The sequence below is a fragment of the Neopsephotus bourkii genome, unplaced genomic scaffold (genome assembly GCF_033783945.1).
Source record: "Neopsephotus bourkii isolate Nb327-2 ecotype Australia unplaced genomic scaffold, CSIRO-AGI_Nbou_v1 NB_1328, whole genome shotgun sequence".
NCBI classification, from domain to species: domain Eukaryota; kingdom Metazoa; phylum Chordata; class Aves; order Psittaciformes; family Psittacidae; genus Neopsephotus; species Neopsephotus bourkii.
In genome coordinates, this window is record NW_026901808.1 from 270,921 (window position 1) to 284,323 (window position 13,403).

Below are 13,403 nucleotides of genomic sequence, written 5' to 3' on the forward strand. Positions count from 1 at the left end.
AATATCTAGGTTTAGATTTCTCAATTGTTAGTTTGCCATCAGGGATTAAGGACATGATTTTACATTGTTCAGCTGCTTGTTTGGCTTCAAAATCGGCTGAATTATTTCCAGTTTCCTAATGAGAGACACCTCGCTGAAGCCCCCTACAGTACATAATAGCTACTTCTTCAGGTAGCTGAACAGCTTCCAGCAGGTGTAGAATTTCTGTATCATGTTTAATCTGTTTCCCTTGTGTGCTTGGAAGTCCTTGTTCATTCCAGATAGCCCCATGCGCATGGACCACACTAAATGCGTATTTAGAATCAGTCCAAATATTTATCTTTTGTCTTTAGCCAGTTCCAGGGCTCTTATTATTGCTTTTCTTTCTGCCTTTTGGGTGGAGGTGTTTGCAGGTAAAGGTTTAGCTTCTTTTACCTGTGAAGTGGTGGTAACGGCATATCCTGCCTTCCATTCACCATTTTTCATGAAACTGCTATCATCAGTAAACCAAGAATCAGCATCTTCCAGAGGTTTTTCTTTCAAATCTGGTCGGCTCGAATATACAGTCTGTATGGTGGCCAAGCAGTCGTGTGTTAGTGGTTCTGTCAACTGTTCCTGCGAAAAAGGATGGTGGATTCACAACGTTAGTGACCACAATTTCTGTATCATCCTGTTCTGCAATGGTGGCCTGGCATTTTAAAAAACATGAAGGAGATAACCAGTGGGCTCCTTTCTGCTCCGGGACTGCTGATACCACATGGGACACTAGTACAGTCATCTTTTGCCCCAAGGTGAATTTGCGGGCCTCTTCAATATTCATGACAACTGCTGCCACAGCCCTTAGGCATCCGGGCCACCCTTTGCTCGCTTCATCCAGCTGTTTAGAAAAATATGGCACTGCCCCTCTGTAGGTCCTAGTTTCTGAGTAAGGACCCCCAAAGCTATTCCCTGTTCTTCACAGGAATATAGCCAAAAGGATTTAGCCACATCCAGAAGTCACAGAGCTGGAGCTCTCATTAGCTCTGCTTTTAAATTTCTAAAAGCCTCCTCTGCTGTATCAGTCCACTCTAAAGAGGGAGAGTTTCCTTTCAACAGTTCATATAGCAGTCTTACCAGAACACCAGAATCATGGATCCAAAGTCTGCACCATCCAATCATTTCCAGGGATGTCCGGAGCTCCTTGACAGTCGGCGGTTGTGGAGTCTGACAAATAGCTTCTTTTCTAGCAGTTCCAGGTTCTCTCTGTCCTCCTGTTATTTCATATCCTAGGTAGGAAGCTCGGGTTTGGGTTAGTTGGGCCTTGTTTGGATACCCAATAACCATTCAGTCCCAGAAAATTCAATAATCCCACTGTCCACATTCTTCCTTTGTTTCTGTAGCAATTAACAGGTCATCCACATATTGTAACAGAGTCCCCGTCTGAGTAGGTGGCTTCCGTGATTCTAGTTCCCGTGCTAACTGGTTTCCAAAAGCTGCTGGACTGTTTTTAAACCCCTGAGGTAATGCTGTCCAAGTTAAGTGGGTTTTCCTTCCCGTGGCAGGATTTTCCCATTTGGAAGCAAATAAATTCTGTCTTTGCTTGGCCGACGATAAGCAAAAGAAAGCGTCCTTTAAATCCAGGATGGCAAACCATTTCTGATTTAATTTTAATTTGGTCAATAAAGTATATGGATTAGCAACTACAGGGTGGATGTCCTCTACTATTTTATTTACTGCCCTTAAGTTTTGAACTAGCCTATAGCTTTTCCCATCTGCTTTCTTTACTGCTGAAATTGAGGGGTTATATTCTGATTTGCATTCCACTAATAAACCGCATTTTAGAAAACTATGAATTATTTCTTTAATTCCCCTTCTATCTTTTATCCTTAAAGGATATTGTTTTGTTTGGATCAGGCAGGCCTCCCTTTTTATTCCAATTTTAATAGGCAAAGCATTCTTTGCCTTACCTGGGATTTCAGATGCCAAAACTCCTGGATACACCTGATTGAGGACTTTGGGTGAATTGGATTTCCTGATTTCCTGTTGAATTAATGACATACTCAAAGCTTCAATTAATTGATCCTCTTTTTCTTTTAGTTCTATGTCACCTCCTTTGAAAGTTATGGTTGCCTCTAAATGTCCTAATAAATCTCTTCTTAACAATGATTTGGGTGAATTTGGCATATATAGAAATTAATGTACTCCAATTTGTTTTACTGTCTTATATTTTAAAGGTTTTAGAAAGAATGCTTTTTCCTGATGGCCAGTAGCTCCCACAACCATTACAGACTCTTTTCCTTTTAATGTTTGATCTTGGTTTAGGATCAAGTATGTTGCCCCAGTATCTATGAGATTCTTTTTTCCATGGTCCCTAGCTTAATTTTAACCAGTGGATCCACTAGGGTAGATTCCCCAGGTCCCCGTCAATCTAATTCTAGTTCACTAATAAATTGAGTTTATTACTTTCCTTGTGGACATTCCCGTTTCCAGTGTCCAAACCCTTTACAGTTTGCACACTGATCTGGACCAAGGGAAGTCCTTCTATAACCCCCCCCTCTACCTCTCATCACTGTTCTCCGGCCACGACCTCTACCTCTCATTCCACTATGTTCCTCATTCACTTGCTCCAATGCTGTAACTGTGGCCCTTGTCAAAATCTTTCCTAATTTCCTTTCCTTTACTTGTTCTCTGTTCCTGTATACTTTCCAAGCCACTTCCAATAACTTTTCTATATCTCTTATTTCAGTCACGGATAATTTTTGAAGCTTTCGCCTGATATCCTCCGATGACTGCCCCACAAAGGAATTTGCAAGCTGTAATCTGCCTGCTTCTGAGGAAGGATCCATTGTGGTGCATTTTCGCATCGTTTCTCTGAGCTTGTCCAGAAACTCTGTCGGCGACTCCTTCGGCCCCTGTCTTATTTCAAACAGCACCGACCAATTTACTGCTTTAGGTATAGCATTTTCAAGCCCATACTTAATCCAATTTTGATATCTCTTCAGAGTTGCATAATCTCCAGCATCGTTATAATCCCAGTCTGGATCTGTAAGGGGAATATGATCTTCAACCCTCCCCTCTATCACCCCTGCAGTAATCTGAGCATTTACTTGAGTACAGGCAGTTTTTATAACCAATTGTTTTTCTGTCTCTGTTAATGCATCCAATATTACATCTATATCCTTCCAATCAGGATCCTGACTTTTTACCAGTATCTCAAATTTCTTAGCTACCCCTATAGGGTCATTTTGATAATTTTTTGCAATCTGCTTCCAATTAGCTAAATCTCTTAAAGAGAAACTCACTTTTATCCTGGTACATCGCTCCATTCTATGCTCAACCTTTTTATCCTCAGCTTTCTTCCTAAGTTTTAAACACATTTCCCCAGTATCACAACCAGAACAACATCTTTCCAATCTATTTCCAGCCTGCTTCCTTTCATTTTCTAAAGCGAAATTTACAGGATCTGAAGGCGCTATATTTATTCCACATTCTTTCTGCCATTCTGGGTGGTTTCGCAATGTGAAAAACATATCTGCATACACCACTTCATCCCATTTTCTTTGCCTCCTCAGAAACAACATCAGTTGTAACAATGTATTATAGTTCAGAGTTCCATTTTTAGGCCATTTTTCCTGAACCTCCAAAGTATACGAAGGCCACCACTGATTACAATATTTTACCAACGTTTTCTTATTCACTGAGCCCCCAGGAGACCCTCCCAGTTCTTTCCAATGTGCCAAAATGCACCCTAAAGGGCTCCTTTTTAAGATCTCTCCACTCTGCTGATTTCCCATTGTCAATCTCTCATTCACACACACACACAGGACCCCACAGACACTCTCCACACTTGAGATAGAGACTAAAATTCAATCAAACAAACCACAATTAGTAACACAGTTATAACAGCCTGTCACCAATACCAAAATCACAAGACCAAAATCACCACTGTAACAAGCCACAAAATAAGTCAAATACCAGTAAGATCCAAAACCGTTTCCAAAAGACACCCCCTGCGTCTTGCAGGACGCAAACCACAAGATACCCCTGCTTCTTGTGAGTGTATACCAAACGGACACTAGCAGCCTTTACCTACGAGATTTCCTATCCCGATTTACAGAAGGCTTCCAGACCTTGCATACGCTTACCAAACCAACCCAATTTAGTCTTTATGTACCCCCGCACCTTACAGACTATACAAAAGAAAAGAATACCTTTGATGAGATGGTCCTTGTCTGCTCCCGCAGCGATCCGAATGAGTCGAGGGGTCCCTCCGGGAAAAACTCCCGAGGGCCCTAGGGAGCCCTGTCCTCAGCGGGTCCTGCAGCCGAGCAGAGAGGGTTCCACCTGGGTCACCAAATTGATTCAGAGAAAACTCCAGGAACAAACTTGCCAACAAGAGTTCCAAGCTGACAAGCAGGTATTCTTTATTGCGGTGCCGGGAGACACGGGGGATGATGGCTCCACCTAGCGCGTGTCTCTCCTATTGCTGCACCAGCCGTCCTCCTACAGTCACTGGACATACGTATTCCTTGAGAGCATACATATTCATTACGTACAGACATGCATAATCATGAGGCCGCGTATCAATTACATCATTTTCCAGACAGTTCCCCCGCATGCGTACAGAATTGTGGTGGTGGTCTCTGAGGGTCGTTTACTTCTTCCAACAATCTTCATCACTTCTGGCAGCCTTTGGAGCACGCACAGGAGATAACGCTTACACCAGCTTAACTGATTCGGTAGCACTGCAGACACAGCAACCCTCCTGTCCTCCTACTTATCAGTTAGTTTAGCTGCAGCCCATCCTGCACACCTGCTAGTCCAGATACTCCCCATCCACACGTCCTGTTCCTCTAGCCTGTTTTTCTTACACTTATCTTTGTACTAAGGTCATAAGGACCTAAAACTACGCCAACTGCAACGGTTTATCTTATACAAGGATTCTCATTATGTCCTCTAGCTGCATTCTACTATTTTGTCTTCTGGGAAACACGCACCTCAGTTATATTCCATTGCTACTGTTCCAAAGCCATCAAACTTAACGTTACTTAAAACTGATTCTACTTGCTTACAAAGGTTTATATTTCATTTTGTGATTTTGTGCCTCCTTGTCCCTGGTTAGGGCACGGAATAGCCAAACTAATGGGAACAAGCAGGCAGTCATGAGGGTCTGAGCTACCACCAAAGCATGCCTGACACACGGCTCTTCTACCCCAGGCTGTCCAAGGGAAAGCACTCCCCTGCCTGATGTCATCTCGGTTATGCCAAGCACTAACCAAAAGCACCTTGTGTATTTGAGTTCTCACTCACCCAAGTGACACTCTTGTGTCACTGGTGTCTGTCTACCCCATGCATGGCTCCCCTCTGCAGCAGAGCCAGTTCTATCACAGCCCAGGTGATAGCACGAACCCTTGAGGGGGTTCTGTTGATGCTGATTCCCCTCACTGGAGCAGACCAGTGGCAGAGCCCTCCTGTTTCTCACAGAGCATTTAGCTTGCCTCCCATGTGGTGCAGGTACATGCCATGAATCCCTTGGGATTTGCTGTAAGCTCCATCTGTTTTAAACCTGCCTCTCTAACTGGAGAGGAGACTTGCCTCCTCTGGGCTGGCTTTTCATGGCAGCACTAGGTATGGGGATGAGTTACAGCTGATGCCCACTGCAGTGAGGGGGGTAGACAGCTGTGGCCAGCAGCACACAGGCTGTTGCTTGCTCTGATTCCAAGGATCATCCTTTTGTGCTTAGAGAGTATTTACATGTTCCGCCTGACCCATCAGTGGTGCTCAGCCTCTGGACTCAGCAAGGAGGTAGCTTGCAGGGAGCCACCCCAGAAGTCATCAGTGTCACATCCTCTCTTCTGGGTAGGGAATTCTCCTGCTCTCTCTGTAATTGAAGCACTACAGTGAAGAAGTGACAGACCAGGTGAGGACAGCCTCTGCTCCATCAGATGGCCATGGGACTTAAGTAAGGATCAAACCTGGCTGCTACTAATCAGTTCACAGACATTTTTCTTGTGCAATCTCTTGTCACCCTGAAAGGCAGGTGTAAAACTAGTACAGTGTAAACCTCTTACACCATTTAACACCTTCTTTAATATTTAAAGCCAGCACAGGCTATTCTGACTGATTTCTGCTTCATCAAGGAGTACTAATAGTACATAAAGTGATCTTCAGGTTAAAAACCATGCCTGAAACCTTTCAAACTTGTAGTAAATGGATCACAGTTTTATGACATTCACCAAATGTGGTAACAGAGCTCCTCTGCCGTGGAGCTGGCTGGTGTGACACAACCTGCAGAGTCCTTCATGTACTCCCAGAGAGCAGCGAGAGATAAAATGTATGGACAGCAGAAAAACCCACCTTAAGTAACTACATTAAAATGAAAACTACCTTTAATCCAGCAATAACCTTAGATCTACCAGATGCCTCATACCTGGTTATCCCATTTCTTTATACCAGTCTTTCTTAAGTTTATAATCCATCATTCTTTGATGTTTATAATTTCATACAAAGCCTCATTCAGTATAACGAAGTCAGCCCAGCCCAGCTGTTTGCTTTGCCATGGGGCAGAAGCTGCAGCAGGGATGGGGACACAGCCTTTGAGATGCACAGACTGTCAGAGGTCTGCGCTATTGCTCATCCTTTCCTTAGATGCAAACTTCCCTGAAGTCCTTCAAATAAGAGATGCTGCACTGCTGGTTGTAACTCCTCATTCTCTCCCCGTGTTGTGAGCAGTGGGCACAACCCAGGATTTTCCTGCTGTTCTGGTGTTAATCAGCCCTGGAAAAAGCAGCAGATAGGGGACAGAGAGGGGATATTTACAGTACCTGCCCCAAGACAGGAGCACATGGAGCATCTTCCCTGCTCCACAGGATGCAGTTGAACCTCTCACCTCTGTTCTCACCAAATTCCATTACAACTGGAAGAGAACTGGATGCACAGAGGGATCAGAGAGCTGGCTCCCATCACATCAATGGTGCATATCTCTGAGTCTCTTCTTTCCTACCCAGGGGCTTTTTCAGGGCAAAAGAAGACAAAGGAGAGTTCACCATTTGTCCAAGAGCCCAGCTTGAAGTTTGTCAGGACAATCCCAGTGGCTCATCCGCCGGCCAGAGCTGCTGGTAACAGCCACCACTGACACTGCTAGAAGCTTCCTACTAGAGGTAAGGTCTCTTGTTGCTTTTCCCCATGGGAACTGATGTGCTGGAATTACAAGGCTGGTGTTTTCCAGGGAGCATCCTCAAAAAAGGGTGCTACTGGATGGGAATGCTGCCACTAAACTATTGAAGTCCAGAGAAAGACTGAACTATCACAGTCCCCTGGGAAAATTTCATTTCTCCAGGTAGGGTCAGGTCAAGGGGAATCTCCCCATGTACTTCATTGTTTCTAGGACCTTAAAACTTTCAGAGTGGGTCTGAAGCTCTTTTGTATTGAAGAAATTACTCCATATGTTGTAGAATTGCATAGAAGGAGGAGTCCAATAACTTTCTCCTTCTCAAGTTTCTCTCAATGCTATACGTTTAGTAAAACACCAGACATGGTAGAAAAAGAAATATTTTTACCTCCAGCCATCCAAGAGCAAGATGAAGTTTAGGAGTGACCATGGGTTCAAACTTAAACACCGGAGAGTCAGGTTAGATATAAAGAAGAAAGTCTTCCCTGTGAGGGTGGTGAGGCCCTGGCACAGGTTGCCCAGGGAACCTGTGGCTGCCCCATTCCTGGCAGTGTTCAAGGCCAGGTTGGACGGGGCTTGGAGCAACCTGCTCTAGTGGAAGGTGTCCCTGACTGTGGCAGGGGGTTGGAACTGGATGAGCTTTAAGGTCTCTTCCAACCCAAACCATTGTGTGATTCTATGGAAGTGAATGACCAGCACAGCATGCTGCAGGGGTCTGAGGACAGACTGAACCTGAACTCTAAATAAAGAGTGTGTGTTCTGCCACTGAGCTGACTCCTGCCATGACCACTTCCCAGCCCGGACCTGAGTTGAGGCTCTATAAAGCTGCTTCTTCTCAGCCAGCTCATCACTGGGATGAAATGACAGCACAGCTTTAGCCCTTGGGATTGTTGTTGGGATTGTCCTGACAAACTTCTAGCTGGGCTCTTGGACAAATGGTGAACTCTCCTTTGTCTTCTTTTGCCCTGAAAAAGCCCCTGGGTAGGAAAGAAGAGATTCAGAGATATGCAGCATTGATTTGATGGGAGCCAGCTCTCTCATCCCTCTGTGCATCCAGTTCTCTTCCAGTTGTAATGGAATTTGCTTGAGCAAACCCACCCAGTGACAGTTTTTCCCATGTGCAGGCTCAGCAAAACTCTAAAACAAAGGGAAAAACTTGGCAATTACAGATGCACTAATTGCTCCTCCTATAGCCACCATCCCCCAGCAGTGTCCTTGATGGGTAGGAGGCATGAACGTGATGTCCTGGTGCCTCCAGGTGCTAAAGCTGGCAATGGCGCTGCACCTCGCTGCATCGTCGCACATTGAGGCGATTATCACCTTTAAGATAGATCATTTCATTGTGTTTAAGTCACTAAAACATGTAAATACATATAAATGCAGAGGAAGCATTTTTAAAATGCTAATATGCATGGTTGCAAATATGCTCATCAGTGGGACATCCTCTTTACCTACTGTCATGGTCCCGGGACTCTGCATCGTACCCTGATGCTTATAACATCCGTGTTTTCCAGGCTTGAAGGCCAGCCAGTACCTATCGCCTCATCCATTATTATCCTTGTTTCTCACATGGAAAACAAATCCCTTCTGTTTGCTTACCTGTTTGGGGGGTTTCTTGGCCTTGGTCAAGGGCTAGGAATCTTCAGTCCCATCCCATTACAGGGTGAGTCAGCACAGGCGATTGCACACAGTCATTCATATCCCAGCTTCCATGCAAAGCTCAGCCTTCTCCACAGGGCCTGAACTACGAGATGTTTTATATATATGTGTGTGTACAAACTTAAACGTTACATCCAAAACACTTACGTTTTGCTCATACACATGCTGAAGAGACAGATCTCTTCTAAAAAGGGTAAAAGAAAGCTGCATAAAAACATCAGCTTTGTTCCCCGTGGTTTGCAGCTAGAGACAGCACGTGCACGATTCACCTTGAAGCAGGAAGATGAAAGCTTCTCTCAGTCCCACAAGGCAATGTGAGCACCAAGAGCCAATGCTTTTACTGCTGGACCATAATTACTGAGCTGCTGCCCCGCGAGCGAAGCCCTTCACAAGGCCTGCACAACGTCTCACCTCTCCAAAGCAGCCATCCAGGTGAAAACAGATGTCCCTGCATGGGGAGCAGCCCTGACCTCCAGTTGTGTGGGACCAGCTGGGGCAGGAACACTGCAAGAAGGAGGGAAACCAGGAGGGTTTGGAGCACAACTTTTTCAGACATCATGCACTCAGAAACACAGGGTTCGAATGTATTCATAGGGTACAACAGAGGTTTCAGTTCAGTCCCAGCCTTCAGCTGGCACGAGTTGTGGGTTTTGGTTATTGTGTTCTGTATTTGGAAGGGGAAAGTCCTTTTTTTTAATAGCTATTCACTTGAGTCTTTGCAAACAAGTATTCCCAGACGTGTAAGGCTTACTGTCACAACTTGGAAGCGAGTTCACCTGCTTGCAATTTGTTGCCTGAAGTGAGGAAAAATGACAAAAGAGTGAAAAACCGGTAAGTGTTAAAAAGCACATTGATGGGAACCTTGTGCAGCAGAGAAAAGACAATTCACATACCAGTGAAACTGCTCTTACCCAATTCCAGCCAAATCTTGGCCAAATTCCTGCCTTGGCAAAGGTAGCATGAGACGTGGTGGCAGTGATGGTCCCTTTGGGGAGCGTGGCTGCCTGACCCCAGGCACTGACCTCTGCTCTCACCTCACTCTTTCACCCTGTTAGCAAGCTGTTACAGATGTGCTCCCATGCATTTTCACAAGCATTTCATGCTGGTTCTGCAAACCTTGAGCACAATGGAACATAGGACTCAGGCTCCTCTCTCAACGCACCAGCTGCGTGGGACTGGGGCTACTGACACCATCGTCCTCCTTACAAACAGTCAGAAACAGTGATGGTGGCGCTCATGTTGAGTGTAACAGCCAGGGCCAGCGGTAGAAATGTGCCTCTACAGGCTGCTTTGCCAGACTCCCCTGAGAAGCTGTGGCCCTATACAGGGTGGAATAAAATTCCCCTTGCCGAAGAACCTACATGCGAGAGGAGCAAGGATCTCACACAGGAAGTCAGTAGTTGAGACCCTTACCCAGGAGAAACACATGGGATAGAAAGAGAAACATACCACTCATGCTGAACAGTACAGGCTATTTGGAAATGCTGCTTAAAACATGCAGGCTTCATGTGACTGGACATATGCAAGCTGTTGTAAAACATCCCATGCAAGAAGTTATGTGCAATTTCAATTACACAAATGCCTACCAATTCCTAGCTCCCAGCAGGATGGTGAGCTTCACTGGGAGCAATAACAGCAATTGCTTTATCATATCAAATTTGCTCATCATCATTGCAAGAGGCTGACCTGTACTAAAGCCAAGAAGAAGCCTCCATCCCTCTCAGACGAGGAGATTCTACTAACTGTAGAATTCACTGACCGTACTCACCTCTTCCTCAGATGAATTTTTTTCAGTAGAACCATGAGGCTCTGCTTTGATGATAAAATCAAAGTCCCTGAGCCTCAGAAGTGAATTGAGACCATTGCTACAGAGGTTTCCACTGAAGAGCAACATGTTAGTTTATGAATTCTGTGCATCAGCCATCCTGGATTGCTGCTGTATCCAAACAAGGATGCTTAAAGAGAAAAAAAGAGGGAAGCACGGTTTGTTGAAAATGCTCCATCCTACAGGAGCTGTAGCAGACACTCATGCCCCACTCCAGTTACACTACAAGCAGCATTGGCTAAACTTCCCCTCAGCAAAGCTGGAATCTCATTGCCGGAACTCCTAAATTCACCATAACAGTGCTAAAAGCACTTACAGCTCGTGCACTGACAGCGCCTTGGCCAAGCAAGCACCCTGACACCCCGGGGCTTGGGATGCGACCAGCACTGCACCAGCAATCCAGCAGCAAAATTATCCCAATGCCTTATCCAAAGGATAAAAAAGTTTTTAAAAAGCTGAGGAAGGGTTAAAAAAGCCCTTTTCACAGGTTAAGGAAATGCTTTCAAGACACAGGTAAACACATCTCTGCTTGAATGAGCCAGCCCCTGGAGTTAGGCGCTTTCTCCCTGTGCTCACAGCCAGCAGCACTATACCCAGGTGGTGAAACAAGCTCAAACCACCCAGCAGCTCCACCCATCAGTGCAGTAATGCTCACACCCAGGAAACCACAAGTGACTTCTAAACCCATGGGGCAGGATGAGCGTTTTCTTGGGAAAAAAAAACCAGCAGATTTGTACAAAATGTTGAGGGATTATTTTTATTGTTCTGAAAGCAAAGTCTGCTCAGATTTATCAAGTAGCTGTCTTGCCTAGAAAACTGTTTTGGAGCAGGTTTAAAAGATATCTAAGAGCAAGTGGGTTTAAAACCAAACCAGAACAGTGGAAACAAATTGTACAGATCATAGAATAGTTAGGGTTGGAAAGGACCTTAAGATCATCTAGTTGCAACCCCCCTGCCATGGGCAGGGACACCTCACACTAAACCATGTTACCCAAGGCTCTGTCCAACCTGGCCTTGAACACCACCAGGGATGGAGCATTCACAACTTCCCTGGGCAACCCATTCCAGTGCCTCACCACCCTTACAGTAAAAGAACTTCTTCTTATATCCAGTCTAAACTTCCCCTGTTAAAGTTTTAACCCGTTACCCATTGTCCTATCACTACAGTCCCTAATGAAGAGTCCATCCCCAGCATCCTTGTAGGCCCCCTTCAGATACTGGAAGGCTGCTAGGAGGCCTCCACACAGCTTCTCTTCTCCAGGCTGAACATAAGTAATAATAAAAACCACACTAGTATAACACAAAACACTTGTGAAGATTTTAATTGGGACATTTACTGGAAAACTCAGATGAGGATAATGTGGAGCATTAACTCCTTAGGAATTAACTCTACATTTTGCAAAGACAAAAGGTTCAGGAAAGATACTGAAAGCATTTGGAAAACCACATAAAAGTCATGACCAGGACCCATAACACAACTAACCTAACACAAATCAGGAGATGGTGCAAAGCATGAATAGTCTTTACAGTTAACCTGTGTACGGATAGACATTAGATACAGACTTCTAAATTGAACTAATTTTGGCACCAGTGAGAAAGGATGCCTTTTCTGCCCTCTCAATCAGATCTACTGCAACGTCAAACAAGTACATAAAGATTTAACAGTCCAGGGTTTGGTTTTCTTTGCATAGGGCTCCCTGAACTGTGTGTTTTAACTTTGCCAGACTAGCAGGCAGACACTGAAGAGTATCTTCTCTGCCTTTTACTTGCACGCTTCTAAGAAGAGATTGCCTTTTACTTTTCTTACCAGAAGAAATAAAAGGAATTCCTAGAAGATACTAAGACACCAGAAAAGGATGTCCATGTAACTCAAGCCTTCAGATCTCTGAAAAGATCTATTCATGGTACAGCTTTTCTACCACCCAAACTGGATGCAAGTCTCAAAATTCCACACCCCTCTGTAAAGTCCTGCTCCTGTGCTTTAGGGGCAGTGACCTACTACCATGTTGAAAGACAGGAATGCATTTCTGTTGACTTGCTGTAATAAAATTTCATTATAAGCTTAGGGTGCCCTCGTTATGCACCCAAACCTTATTAATAATAAGGTATTTGGATAATAATATAGATAACAAGATAATTTGGACAGGGGTATTAATTTCTTCCTAATACCATACTATATTGACACATGGCGACATGTAATTATTAATGGGTCTACATGAAGTTAGCTACATGATGAGGAAATGCATATAAGTTTGTATCTTTCTGAAGCAGCACAATGCATTCTCTTCTCCAGAACACAAACCAAACAGCCCTCATCAGTTACATAAAATCAGTCAGTTGTATGAAAGAAATTCAACAATCAAGACTGGTTTTAAGCCCCGTCATTTGTAATTCTGCATCAGGTAAACCTCTGAAACCATCACTTAACACAGTGAAGAATCCAAGGCATTTCTTAAAAAACTGTGGAAAGTGAAAAATCTCTTGCTGCTTGGACTTCATTCAAAATGCTCAAAAGTCATTCATTCGTTTTCCAGTGTTCAAAGCACAAACATACATTACTGTAAAACAACACACATACGTCACCTAGGGATAGGTATCTTCAAGTAAGAAAAAAGTATTTCATTTACACTTTAAAAGATAGACTTACGATTTCAGAAATTATTTTTATATTAAAATTCTTGTATGCATAACTACCATTACAGAACAGCTTTAAGAGATCACTTGATATATATTAATATAAATATCACCATTCAGACCAGTAAAATTGTACCAAACTGGCATCAATTTTAA